At 39.0% G+C, this 12,671-nt stretch overlaps 1 protein-coding gene across 2 annotated transcripts in view; it reads right to left on the bottom strand.

The window, feature by feature from the left end:
• Positions 1-11,297, bottom strand: part of LOC104927159 (NACHT, LRR and PYD domains-containing protein 12) — an 18,534-nt gene extending 7,237 nt beyond the window's left edge. Inside the window, exon 1 of one of the 2 annotated variants that reach the window (XM_019257031.2) lies at positions 11,163-11,297. The gene's annotated coding sequence lies outside the window, so the exon portion shown is untranslated. The remainder of the gene's footprint in view (positions 1-11,162) is intronic. The other variant, XM_010741176.3, reaches the window with a different exon arrangement.
• Between the last annotated feature and the right edge of the window lie 1,374 nt (positions 11,298-12,671).

Consider the following 12,671-nt stretch of genomic DNA (forward strand, 5'->3'; position numbering starts at 1 on the left):
ATATAGTATGATTTTTTGCGACATTGCCCAACTGGAATAAACATAACTTAATGAGTTTAGCATTACAGGGTTCAAAGTGCAAATGCTGTTCAACAGAATACCAAGATAGGGAAGTAAAACAAAAGGGAACTGAAGTCCGTTTTTCAGAGCACTGTTATACAACACATCGCAGTCAGTATTACAGGCGATTACCGACGTTTGAGCAACTTTCAAATAAATATATTCTTTTACTACAACATCTCACCACTGTTAATATCACCTTGTATTTAAATTTACACTTTCACACAGGTTTTGGAATGAATCCAGTCTGAATGTTGTATGTACATATACATATTCAGACTAGTTCAGGTAGTTTCCCAAATTTTAATGACTACCATAATGTGTGGAACTTGTAGGCCTCATTTCGTTCTCATTAACTGGGAATGGCATACAAAATGGACTGGAAGGTTCAAAGGTACAAAATCACATCACTAATGGCTCAAATGAACATTCTCCCTATATGACTACCCTTGCATCCCTATACTGTATATGTCTCATGTTATATATCCCATATGTATAGACTAAACTGAATGATTCATCAAACATGGAGAAACTTACAAAAAGAAGATATTTTCATTCTTCATCTGTGAGGAATGATGAGTAAAACATGGCTGATGTTTGTTTGGTGATGTGCCTCAGTTGTCTGTGCTACTCTCACATCCTCTTCACGTCTCAAATGGCAGTCTGACGAGCAAGTTTGAGGTGGTGAAAGGTTAAGGCAGGCTTTGGTTTCCTGAGTTAAGCCTCCCAGGCAACATTCTGTGGAGATTGTTTACAAGTCTGTCTATATTTGATATGATCGACAAGTACACTAACACTGTCATGACCTAAACTGCTAAAGTTTTTAAGTAGTATGTTTTATTATTCTGCTGGCAGCAGAACACAGAAGGTAGGAAGTGTTGCCTGTGAGTCTGTGCTCAGGGAATGTGCCAAGCGCACAAGTTGAGGTTTGTTTTCTCTTTGTCCACTAGATGGTGTGTAATCTTTTGCAGAATACTTACCTGGCATGTAGCGTCCCTTCTATTCCTGACTCATAAATTAATTGCAGAGTACTGGTACATAGAGAATATTAAAAAAAACAAAAAACATGTGATATCCTAACAAGTCCTCTAGTTATAATTGAAATACACTAGATAAAGTTTCTAACAGTTATCCAAGGTTGGAGGTGAAGGTAACATTACTGTAGAACTGACAGGAAGTAAAGAGTTGTGCGGTTCACAAAAAAAGTATATTGTCGCACTACACATGTTAAACAGGGGATAGGGAATTTGACAACCACAGTGTGGTACTCCAAGCAACTTTGTTTCCTATCCCCAACTCAAAAAGTTAGTATTTATGACCTGGGAACTAGACTGTATAAACGGATGTGTCTCCATGACATACCCACAGGTTGCTGAAGAGATGTTGGGAAGCTCAGTGTGTGCCTGCTCCTGGCTAATCCAAACATGGACAAAGATATGGAGTGTGGTTGGTTGAATAAAGCCTGGTGTTCAAACAACCCAACGTCAATCATTTTAATGTGATTAGAATCAGAATTGCTTTTATTAGTCAGGTATGTGTACACCTACAAGAAATTCCACTCTGGTTTTACAAGTGTACACAGACGGATATAGGCATACATACAGCTAAAAACAGGGGCAACAACTCGAATAAACAACCAGACAGTATTAAGAATTGACAGCATATGCATGACGTCCACCCATAGGTTTTTGAACCAATGTTTGAAGCTAAAAATCAGTGACACTGCCCCCGCTATGTTGGCTAGTCAGGATCATCTCGGACCTGACATGGGCTGAATGAAGTCTTGGTGGCCAAACAAGCCATTTATAACGGCACCCCCCTGTGGCCACGCTGTTTTATGCATACATTTTAGTCCTAATATAATTTGAACGGCTGAGTTCATTAAAAATTCACCCTCAGTACAGTTGCCATGAACGGAAATGAATAGTGAACTGCGAAGACCAAAAACGTTTTTTGTACTAGCTGTAAACATGTTTATTTCTGCTGTGAAGTTGGATTTTTTTTTTCAACATAGGGGCTTATGGAGATTGTCTTGTTCTGTAGCCAGACTCATTGGCTTCATTTCCAAGCCACAGAGGTTGCCACTTTGAAATAACCAAGTACATGCAGAATAATGGTATTCATCTTTTAAGTAGCGTCTCTGATGGTGAAAAATGAATCATTTGAAAACTTAATTATTAGCAAGAAGCTCCAGTACTGTTGAAAATTTGATGGTAAATGGCATTATTCTTAAAGAATAACATTTAGTTTAATTAAATTATATATATTTATAAAGAACAATTATAGTATATTTCTGTCAGCTCCCACTACAATATGTTCATCAACTTAATTAAAATAAGTAATATACTGATATTAGTTGTCAACTTTAATTTAAAGTAAAAGTAAAAAGAAAAAAGGGGGAAAAAAAGTTGGTCCCATGATGCACCTGTCCTGCCGGTGCACCTGCAAAACTGTAATCTGTGCCACGCGCGCGCAGAAGCCAGTACACACCCGCGTGCAGAGTAGTCTCATCAGTTCAGCTGCTGGTTTCCAGTCCGCGAGCTCACGTCACAACAGGTGAGTACTTCACAAAATGGACTCACGTGTCGTCTGTGTGGTGGAGTCAAATGTTTGAGTTTCATTTTCAAGCGGAAGAAGTTTTAAGAAATAATTGCTGCTTTGTTTGGTCAGGGCCGCGGGGGGGCTTTGTGCTCACGCGCGTCGTTCCGTTAATTTGAACGGTGAAATGTTAACGAAATGTCCTCACCTCTTATATTTCATTATTTTGTGAAGAAAAATGGTGAAAACATAAAAGGCGACGCTATTTGACGACATGTTTTTTTATTATCGTTCATATAAAATGTATCATGTCCTGCTTCCCACGGTGTCGTGCTTCCAAACCTGTTTATTAAGCTTCCTACTGTCCCCAATAACACACACACACACACACACCACACACACCACACACACACACACACACACACACCACACCTTCACCTTCCTGTGTGACTGCTGCTCTTCTTTTCACCTGAAGCCAGTTGGTGTGTGCGCTGTCTTTTTTAGTAGATTTCACAGCTGTTTGTTGCTGCATTCACACTGAAATGTCCATTTTTTTTAAAATTTTTATTTGTGTTGCCATGTCCCCAGTTTGTTCCTCTAATATATTATAATTCCATTAATGTCATAGAAAGAATTCTACTAAGTACACGCTCATAGATATTCTGCAGAGGAGGAGTCCTAGCAGGGTGTTGTTTTGATCCTTGGGCAGGAACAACATCAGAGCTCAGTGCCAAAACAATCCTCTTACCAACTTACTTTGTGTGTCTTAATAAAATAGTCAAATTTAACATCAATTAATGTTAAAGGGTATCAAGTGGAGACCTCATTCAACTCCTCAGATGTTAGGATTTGCTCTTTTACTGTGTTTTAGGTCATTGTAAGTTGTGTATATACAGTATATATATTTTTTTGGTGCATGTTTTGATCTTTGGTCCAACAAAACAAGACATTTGAATCCCAGCTGCATTTCTCAAGGCATGAACCACATTTTTAATAAACAAAATGGCTCTGAAGATTTCTGAAGTCTAAAGAAAGTCCAACTTTAATTTGTGTTGTGCTCAGTTAGTCCCAGTCTGGCAGCACCAGATTGTGGAGTTGCTCAGTAGCTCTGCGTGAGACTGCTTCTGTTCTTTCACTGAGGTGAAACTTTCCTGCCTGCATGTAGCAGGCCACAGTCAGAGGGACACTGCTGCATCAGAGCAGAACATCTAAATCTGCTGGGAATATCTAGCAGACAATTGACTGTCACCATGTACTTCAACTTCTTACATTGCTGAAGTACTTTAAATGCTACATCTAGAAACAATAAGAGATGGAGACGCTGAGCCAAGGTGCTGAAGCTCAGACAGAAAACATGTATAGTTTCTGCGTTCCTTTTTTTAATGCGTATCTAAAAAGGCAGTGATTAATGACTTACTGAAAAAGTGATAATGAAAAGATTAAAGATCAGTTTTAATCACTTCACTTCAGACACATCTGTGCCAAACAAAAACTGAAGCTAAAAATCTCAGCCCTGATAACTGCTATTGCAACTTTTTCTTCTCCAGAGATGGCAAAGATATCTGCAACTAATGATGATTTTCATCATCAATTCATCTGTTATTTTCTAGATTTACATAATAATGTTTTGGTCTATATGATGTCGAAAATAGTGAATAAAATAAAAAAGAATCAGTTTTTCAAAGTCTAAAGTGATGACTTCAAATGTCTTGTTTTGTTGCTCCAAACCCAAATATTCAGTTTAATATGAGAAACTGAGAATAGCAGGAAATCTATTTGAGATGCTGCAAATGTTTCCTGCCATGAACAACAACAATGAATTAGTCCATGGTTAGTTATGCTAAAACTGGCAGCATTTTATCAAAGCTGGTGTGGTTTTGTGGTATTACGAAATGAGTTAACATACTGCGACAAATCTAGAAACAAGCTGTAGGCTGTGTTCGGCACTTGACTTTCCCTTCCGCGCGACATATAAGGACAAAACTGTAACACTGTTGTTGGTGTAAACTTGGAGGAACTCCCATCAGTCAGCTGCTTGTGCATGTTGCTGGCACATTCCTGGAAGGAGGGAGGAGGAGGTGAAAGATGGAGGACAGAAAAGAGAGAGAGGGAAGAAAACCGGTCTGTTCAGGTCTCAGCCCTCTCCGAGGTGACATCGCATAGACATGACTGTGATAGAACAGATTGTTCTAGACAACACTTCCCTTAAATCACAACACAGTCTGCATCTGTACCATGGTTACCATAGTTACTGTTTTTGCTGACTCACAAGTGAAGTAGATGAGGCGGGGTGAATAAATTATCTGTCTATGGGATCTTGAAAAAAATGTAGTCGGCAACAACGTTAAACTTTTGATGCTTTTTCTAAGGACGATTTAACAGCCTCTCGCACAGCAGTAATCAACAAGACAACAGCCAGTCCGTGTACGGTTTTTGTCTTGCACGTGATGTACACACCCCTCTCCTGCTACAAACCACAGCTACGTGGTAATGTGGAATACAGCAGCATTAATGTGACTTTTGCCTCTGTGTTCTTATATTTATACAACAAAATAAATAAATAAATAAATAAGCATCAATAGCAATAAGCATCTTCTTGAAACCCTCACCCTCGACTGTCTTAATGGGTTGCATATCTTTAGCTAAGAAATATCCAATGGCAGCTGTTAGGCCCCGTTTACATGTACACAGACATTTAAAAAAAAGGAGACATTTCCCTTTGTTGTATTTTTTTCACAGATACGGTGAATTTGCCTCTGAAAACAAATCGAGTGTGAGGCGCTGATGCGCCAAAAGTGTGACCAGTGTTTACCTTTTGCTATGTGATGATGATCATGGAAGCAGCCGCCCATTGGCTTGGCGTAGTTATGATGGCGCTCCATGGCGTATTTATGCGGGTTGATGTAACAAAACTTTTTTGAAAAGATGCTATGTGCACGATGTTATTTTGGAAAACGGGGAGGGAAATATTTGTTTCTCAACATACCGGCTTGTGTAAACATAGCATAATGTCTTGTGCTTCTCCGAACTTGTCGGATAAGAGTCGCATTAAACAATGTGTCTGTGATCGATGACTGAGTTTGCGTTGACATCTTGCTGGTTGTGGCACTGGCTTTGTCTTTTTGTTTCTTTATTAATTCGTTGTGAGTGACTTTGTGCTTTTGTTTGAGATGGTTGAATAATGTGTAGTGTTACCAAGAGGAGCAGCTATTACCTTGTAGCAAATTTTGCACATTATGTGCTGCTGCTTCTCGTCGGCTTCTTCTCATTCGTTCAATCTCACTCGTTGTTTTTGAACACCAAACGACACACCTCACTCTTCAGCTGCGTGAGGGTATGGGCTATCCTGTGAGTCAGTGGGGCCGCATGAAATGGGATGTATCGTGCATGCGCTTCTCTCAGATATTGTGTAATGAAAAGTGGAAAATAAATTGTTTAAACTCGATTATATGATTTTTGAGATCGTTTGACAACAAAATCGTGATCAAAATTCGATTAATTGCACAGCCCTAGATCTAATGAGGAGGGGTTGCTCATGGAGTCTGTCAAACTCTTGACTCTAAAGGTGCTCAGACTGCAACGACACTGCAGATTCATACTGGAACAAACAACTTTAGATGTTGCATGTTTCTGATGCACCATTAGTTAGTCCAGGTTAATTTTGTGTAGGCTGTGTGATGTTCCGTCACTGCATTGATGCAAACTCCTCCTCAGTTTATTGCTTACTGTGATGCCACCTGGAGCTAGGTACTCCAAATTTGGGCAAAGGTGAGCATCCAAAAACATGATGGACCACCGAGTCGAACAGGTTTAGTCACATTTTGAAGCCCTTTGCTATGTGAAAACAACTCCTTGAAATGTGACTGCTCACAAACACATGAGATAACATCTTGTTTCTCATGGTGGGGAGCAAAAACATCTTGTGAATGAAGGATCATATCTGTGGTTTTACATCTTCTATCTGCTTAGTGCCAGTCATTGCCCAAAGCATGCAAACATATTTGAGCTTTTTTTTGGTTGTCAGAAGTGTTTACATTTTTAAATGTGATACATTATTTTTATTTATAAAATTATGCTTTGCTTAACCAATGGACGTGTCTGGACTTAAATCGCTGCTATGATATTTGCTTCCACAACATCTACTTACTCATCTACTCTCACTTTTTGTGTCTTCTTTAACTTGTGAAAAAATTTTGTTCGAAATGTGTTTAAGTCGTTTTAGTAAACACATCTCTTTTTACCAAAATAACCTGTCCACCTGAGAGGTTTGGCATATCAGGATGCTGATTAAACACAGCTGTGCAATAAAAGCTCACTAAACTGTGCCGTGTAATCTTGAAACAAGATTAGGCACTAAACTATGGCTATTTCACATAGGGCTACAAATATCAAGTCATCCACCTGCCTCTAATTGGCTAGTATTCCTTACCTTTGTTGGAGTATAAACAGTTGTGTGCATACAAGATGTCTTAGGTGCTTTACTTAACTCGTGAAAATGGAGCAAACTAATGTTTGCGTTCATATTTTTGTTGAGTGTACATAATTTCATTTCATGTCGAAACTACAGGACAGATGTTCTGATTGGTCAAACTTTTCTCTGTGAGGCACGCTATGTTTTGTTTTAAACTGTCTGCCTGGTTAAGATTCAGTTGTTGCTCAGTCAAAACACACGACTTAGGCCACCATAAGGATGTTCACAGAAATTGTACTGCAGTGTTTCAAACAGACAGAAGCTGATGCTTTTGTTTATGGCAGCTCCTTGAAACCCGCAGCAAGCAATGGGGAAACATGTCGTTGAAAGAGTTGAGAGAATTCAAACAATAAATTCTACAACTGACACATGACTTTGTTTTTTGTGCTCGAGGCAAGGTAGTTTCTTAATCATCCTCTCAGGGCTGTATCTCAGCCTGGGCTTCTCTCTGGTTTACTAGTCAGACCACATACCTCTCATGGTTGTTCTGAACATCTTCCTCTGTCCTAGTTAATGACTCAGTATATAATTGTCATACTTGGGTTATGACATCAGCTGTGAGGCATTTTTGTGAGGATGTGTCACTGTGGATGTCCACCAAAGAGAGGTAGATGAGGGACGTCACAGTACGGAGTCTGGGGAGCAAACAGCCATGGGGAAGAAGAGGTTTCCTAAAGCTCTTTGTTAAATGAATTTCCTGGTACTTGCTCCTGTACGTGTTTACCTTTTGCGACATCTTTAGGTTTCACTGTCTACCACGACATGCTCAGTGATGACTTTGTGTTCACAACACTGCATTATTAGGGTGCCTTGAAACTAGTCTGTTTGGTTCAGTGAAAACAAGCCCTGGTGTGTTGCTGGTTTATGCAGGTTGTTTAGGCTCCTGTGAAAGACTCAATAACTGGACTGAGACTACTTAAAAAAATAATAATAAAAAATAAAAAGGTCCTGGTTCACATTTAGTGGACTCTGGTGCAGTTTGTTTGTGATGTGAAAGCAAACAAACCAAAAACGGAATTTATGACACAGATTTCAAAAGCAAAACTGTTGTTGATGGTGAAACATGTTCTGGAAGTGATCCCATAATCCACCTGTATATGCTCTGTATAGATTATGGAAATGATTTGACGTTTGCACATCAGCAGAGGTGTTCTCCCTGATTAACAGCTGAATGGTGAGTTAATGATATTTCATGTGTGGCCCTCAAGAAGTGGAGAGTGCTCAGCCATGAACCATATGACAGACATCTAAAAACTATCCACATGGTCAGACACCACAATCAGCTTATTTATATGAAGTTTATTAGTTAGTTCATTTCAGTGTCTTTATGGCTTCACATCATTCTTGAAAGGACACATGCAGGAATAAAATAGTGGGCATGTCAGTCCCATCAAATGTGGGTGTGTATTACATCCTTTTTAAGGCTTGGCGTCAACATAACACAATACTTAGGACTTTGTGGACGAGTTTGTACAGTGAGCCTATAACTATGATATGGAATCAAACAATGGTTATATTGTTTAGTGCAAAGCATGCAGGGAATGCTTTGGCTGTCTTCCTGCTCTCTCAGCTTCTTCTCTGGTACCAGCAGGTATTAAGTCCTTCCAAGAACTCAACCACCAAATGTAACCTGCAATCACCTCAGTTATTTTAAGGAACGTACAGAAGTGGCTGGTAGTTGTAGAGTTTTCCTTAGTGTAGTTTAAACACGGTGCACACCTGTTTCAATTCAATGACGCCACTAGTGGGGTTAAAGTTAACTGGGGGAAAATGTATTAAGTTTAATGTAATTAAATCGATCTTTGGATGTACGAATCGATCTTAAGGATTAATATGCAAATCGATTTCAGAATCGGAAAATCGATTTTTTTCAACACAGGCCTAATAAACACCTTATTCATTTTTACATTTGTAGGACAGAATCAGTTATTGAATACACCTTATTTCTAGTGTCTGTGTGTGTGCTGATGGAGGGGGAAAAAAAAAAAAAATCTGTCACACATCCTTGTGATGAAAGAGCTGGCAGGCCTGTTGGGTCAGGTAGAGAGTGTTGCTCTACTTTCAGCTCCGCCCAGATACCTGCTGGCTTTCATATGCACACATAAGGCCGGTCAGGTGTGGTATGCTGTCAGTGTAACGAGGAGTTCTTCAGATCACGGTTGGATGCTGAAGGGAATCTTCAGAGGAATTTTCTTTTTGTCCTGTGATTTATTTATGTATTATTTTAAGCCCGAAACTTTGAGGGAAATTTTAGAGTTTTGTCGTTTTTGAGGAGTTTAAGGAAATACCTGTGGCTACCGAGGGAGCAGCTTGTTAGGCCAACACAGGTGTGTTCATTTGTTGGACTGACCGATTTATGTGTTACCTCATTCTGGTTTGATGTACTTGTGTTCCTACCCTGTCCTCAGTTTATCTTTGTCTGTTCATGTTCGGGATAGGAGTGGGCAACCCATGGATAAAATTGAAACGTATGTAGTGATATTGTTCATTTTTAACAGAATTGACTGCTAATTCACAGAGAGCTATAACAAGAATCAGAACAATTTTAAAGATTCAAATCCTGATGTTCTTTAAAACCACCATCATGTGATAATGGCTCGCTTCTCAAAACATTAAACTGGAATTTCAACACGGAACACTTCCTCTTGCTGTCTATTTTGAATCAGCTGAAAAGAAAACTGATTAGAGAGTAGTTGGACAGGTGTTGTGTGGGTTTTTTTGTGTTTTTTCTTTTTTTCTTCCAGTGAGCCAGTAGATCCAGCAGATAATCTGGGACTTTCTGACTGGAGTTTCATCCTAATTATGCAAATTCATTGTTAACCTAACGATCTAGTGACTTTCAGACTACTTATACAAACACTCCTTTTAGGTGAGGGGGCTTTTTATTGCACATTTTATTGGCACATTTTATTGTCTTTACAAGACCACTGAGGTACAGAACATTTCTGAATGAACACAGTCACTCACATTTGGTGAGTGCATCCATTAAGTAAGGCAGTCTTATTTGAAGAAGAGTCGAGGTAAGAGACTGAAGGAAGTTTCCCCTTATATAACGAATGTTGAGTGCATATAGAGAAGAGGATACCAGGTGACATGTTTCGCATAGTACAAGGGTGTTTAGAGATGAGAGGTATGTGAAACATTCATGCTGTTGATCTGCTCTTAGCAGTGGTAAACACACTTTGGCCTCAAAACGCTGGCTTGGACAATGGTCTCCAGTCATATAAAGTATGCTTTATTTGTAGTAAAACCTCACTTATGTTCCTTAAAAGACAAACAAATAGTGTTTTTAGAGTAGCCTATAGAAATTAGTTTTCAGCAGCCACTCGAAACATAGATTTGGCAGATTTGTTGGAACAAGGAAGGGCTTTCCAAAGTTTAGGAGCTAAAGAGTACTGAATGACATTGCCCAACTCAAATAAACATAACTTAATGAGTTTAGCATTACAGGGTTCAAAGTGCAAATGCTGTTCAACAGAATACCAAGATTCTTTGAGGTGTCTCAATGTTGATACTGAAGGGGGCAAAATAAGAAGTATGCAAATATATGTAACATAGTGACTGATTTTAGAAAAACATTTATGTAATTATGTCAGTGGCAGTTACATAGGGAAGTAAAACAAAAGGGAACTGAAGTCAGTTTTTCAGAGCACTGTAATACAACACATCACAGTCAGTATTACAGGCGATTACCGACGTTTGAGCAACTTTCAAAATAATATATTCTTTTACTACAACATCTTACCACTGTTAAATATCACCTTGTATTTAAATGTACACTTTCACACAGTTTTTGGAATGAAATCCAGTCTGAATGTTGTATGTACATATACATTTTCAGACTAGTTCCCAAATTTTAATGACTACCATAATGTGTGGAACTTGTAGGCCTCATTTCGTTCTCATTAACTGGGAACGGCATACAAAATGGACTGGAAGGTTCAAAGGTACAAAATCACATCACTAATGGCTCAAATGAACATTCTACCCTATATGACTACCCTTGCAATCCCTATACTGTATATGTCTCATGTATATATATCCCATATGTATAGACTAAACTGAATGAATTCATCAAACATGGAGAACTTACACAAAAGAAGATATTTTCATTCTTCATCTGTAGAGGAAATGATGAGAAAACATGGCTGATGTTTGTTTGGTGATGTGCCTCAGTTGTCTGATGATACTCTCACATCCTCTTCACGTCTCAAATGGCAGTCTGACGAGCAAGTTTGAGGTGGTGAAAGGTTAGGGCAGGCTTTGGTTTCCTGAGTTAAGCCTCCCAGGCAACATTTCTGTGGAGATTGTTTACAAGTCTGTCTATATTTGATATGACCGACAGGTACACTAACACTGTCATGACCTAAACATGCTAAGGTTTTTAAGTAGTATGTTTTATTATCCTGCTAGCAGCAGAACACAGAAGGTAGGAAGTGTTGCCTGTGAGCCTGTGCTCAGGGAATGTGCCAAGTGCACAAGTTGAGGTTTAGTTTTCTCTTTGTCCACTAGGTGGTTGTGTAAATCTTTTGCAGAATACTTACCTGGCATGTAGCGTCCCTTCTATTCCTGACTCATAAATTAAATTGCAGAGTACTGGGTACATAGAGAATATTTAAAAAAAAACAAAAGACATGTGATATCCTAACAAGTCCCCTAGTTATAATTGAAAATACACTAGATAAAGTTTCTAACAGTTATCCAAGGTTGGAGGTGAAGGTAACATTACTGTAGAACTGACAGGAAGTAAAGAGTTGTGCGGTTCACAAAACAGTTATATGTCACACTACATTGTATAAACAGGGGATAGGGAATTTGACAACCACAGTGTGGTACACTCCAAGCAACTTTGTTTCCTATTTCCCACAACTCAAAAAGTTAGTATTTAATGACCTGGGAACATAGACTGTATAAAACATGGATGTAGTCTCCATGACATCACCCACAGGTTGCTGAAGAGATGTTGGGAAGCTCAGTGTGTGCCTGCTCCTGGCTAATCCAAAAATGGACAAAGATATGGAGCGTGGTTGGTTGAATAAAGCCTGGGTGTTCAAACAACCCAACTGTCAATCATTTTAATGTGAATTAGAATCAGAATTGCTTTTATTAGTCAGGTATGTGTACACCTACAAGGAATTTCACTCTGGTTTTACATTACTCTTAGTGTACACAGACAGATATAGGCATACATACAGCTAAAAACAGGGGCAACAAACTCGATAAACAACCAAAGACAGTATTAAGAATTGACAGCATATGCATGACGTCACCCATAGGTTTTTGAACCAATGTTTTGAAGCTCAAAATCTGTGACACTGGCCCCCGCCATGTTGGTTAGTCAGGATCATCATCGGACCTGACATAGGCTGAATGAAGTCTTGGTGCCCAAACGAGCCATTTATAACGGCACCCACCTGTGGCCACGCTGTTAGTTATGCATACATTTTAGTCCTAATATAATTTGAACGGCTGAGTTCATTAAAAATTCACCCTCAGTACAGTTGCCATGAACGGAGAAATTAGTGAACTGCGAAGACCAAAAACGTTTTTTGTACTAGGCTGTAAACATGTTTATTTCTGCTGTGAAGTTGGATTTTTTTTT

Source organism: Larimichthys crocea, chromosome XII (assembly GCF_000972845.2).
Source record: "Larimichthys crocea isolate SSNF chromosome XII, L_crocea_2.0, whole genome shotgun sequence".
In the NCBI taxonomy this organism is placed as follows: Eukaryota; Metazoa; Chordata; class Actinopteri; family Sciaenidae; genus Larimichthys; species Larimichthys crocea.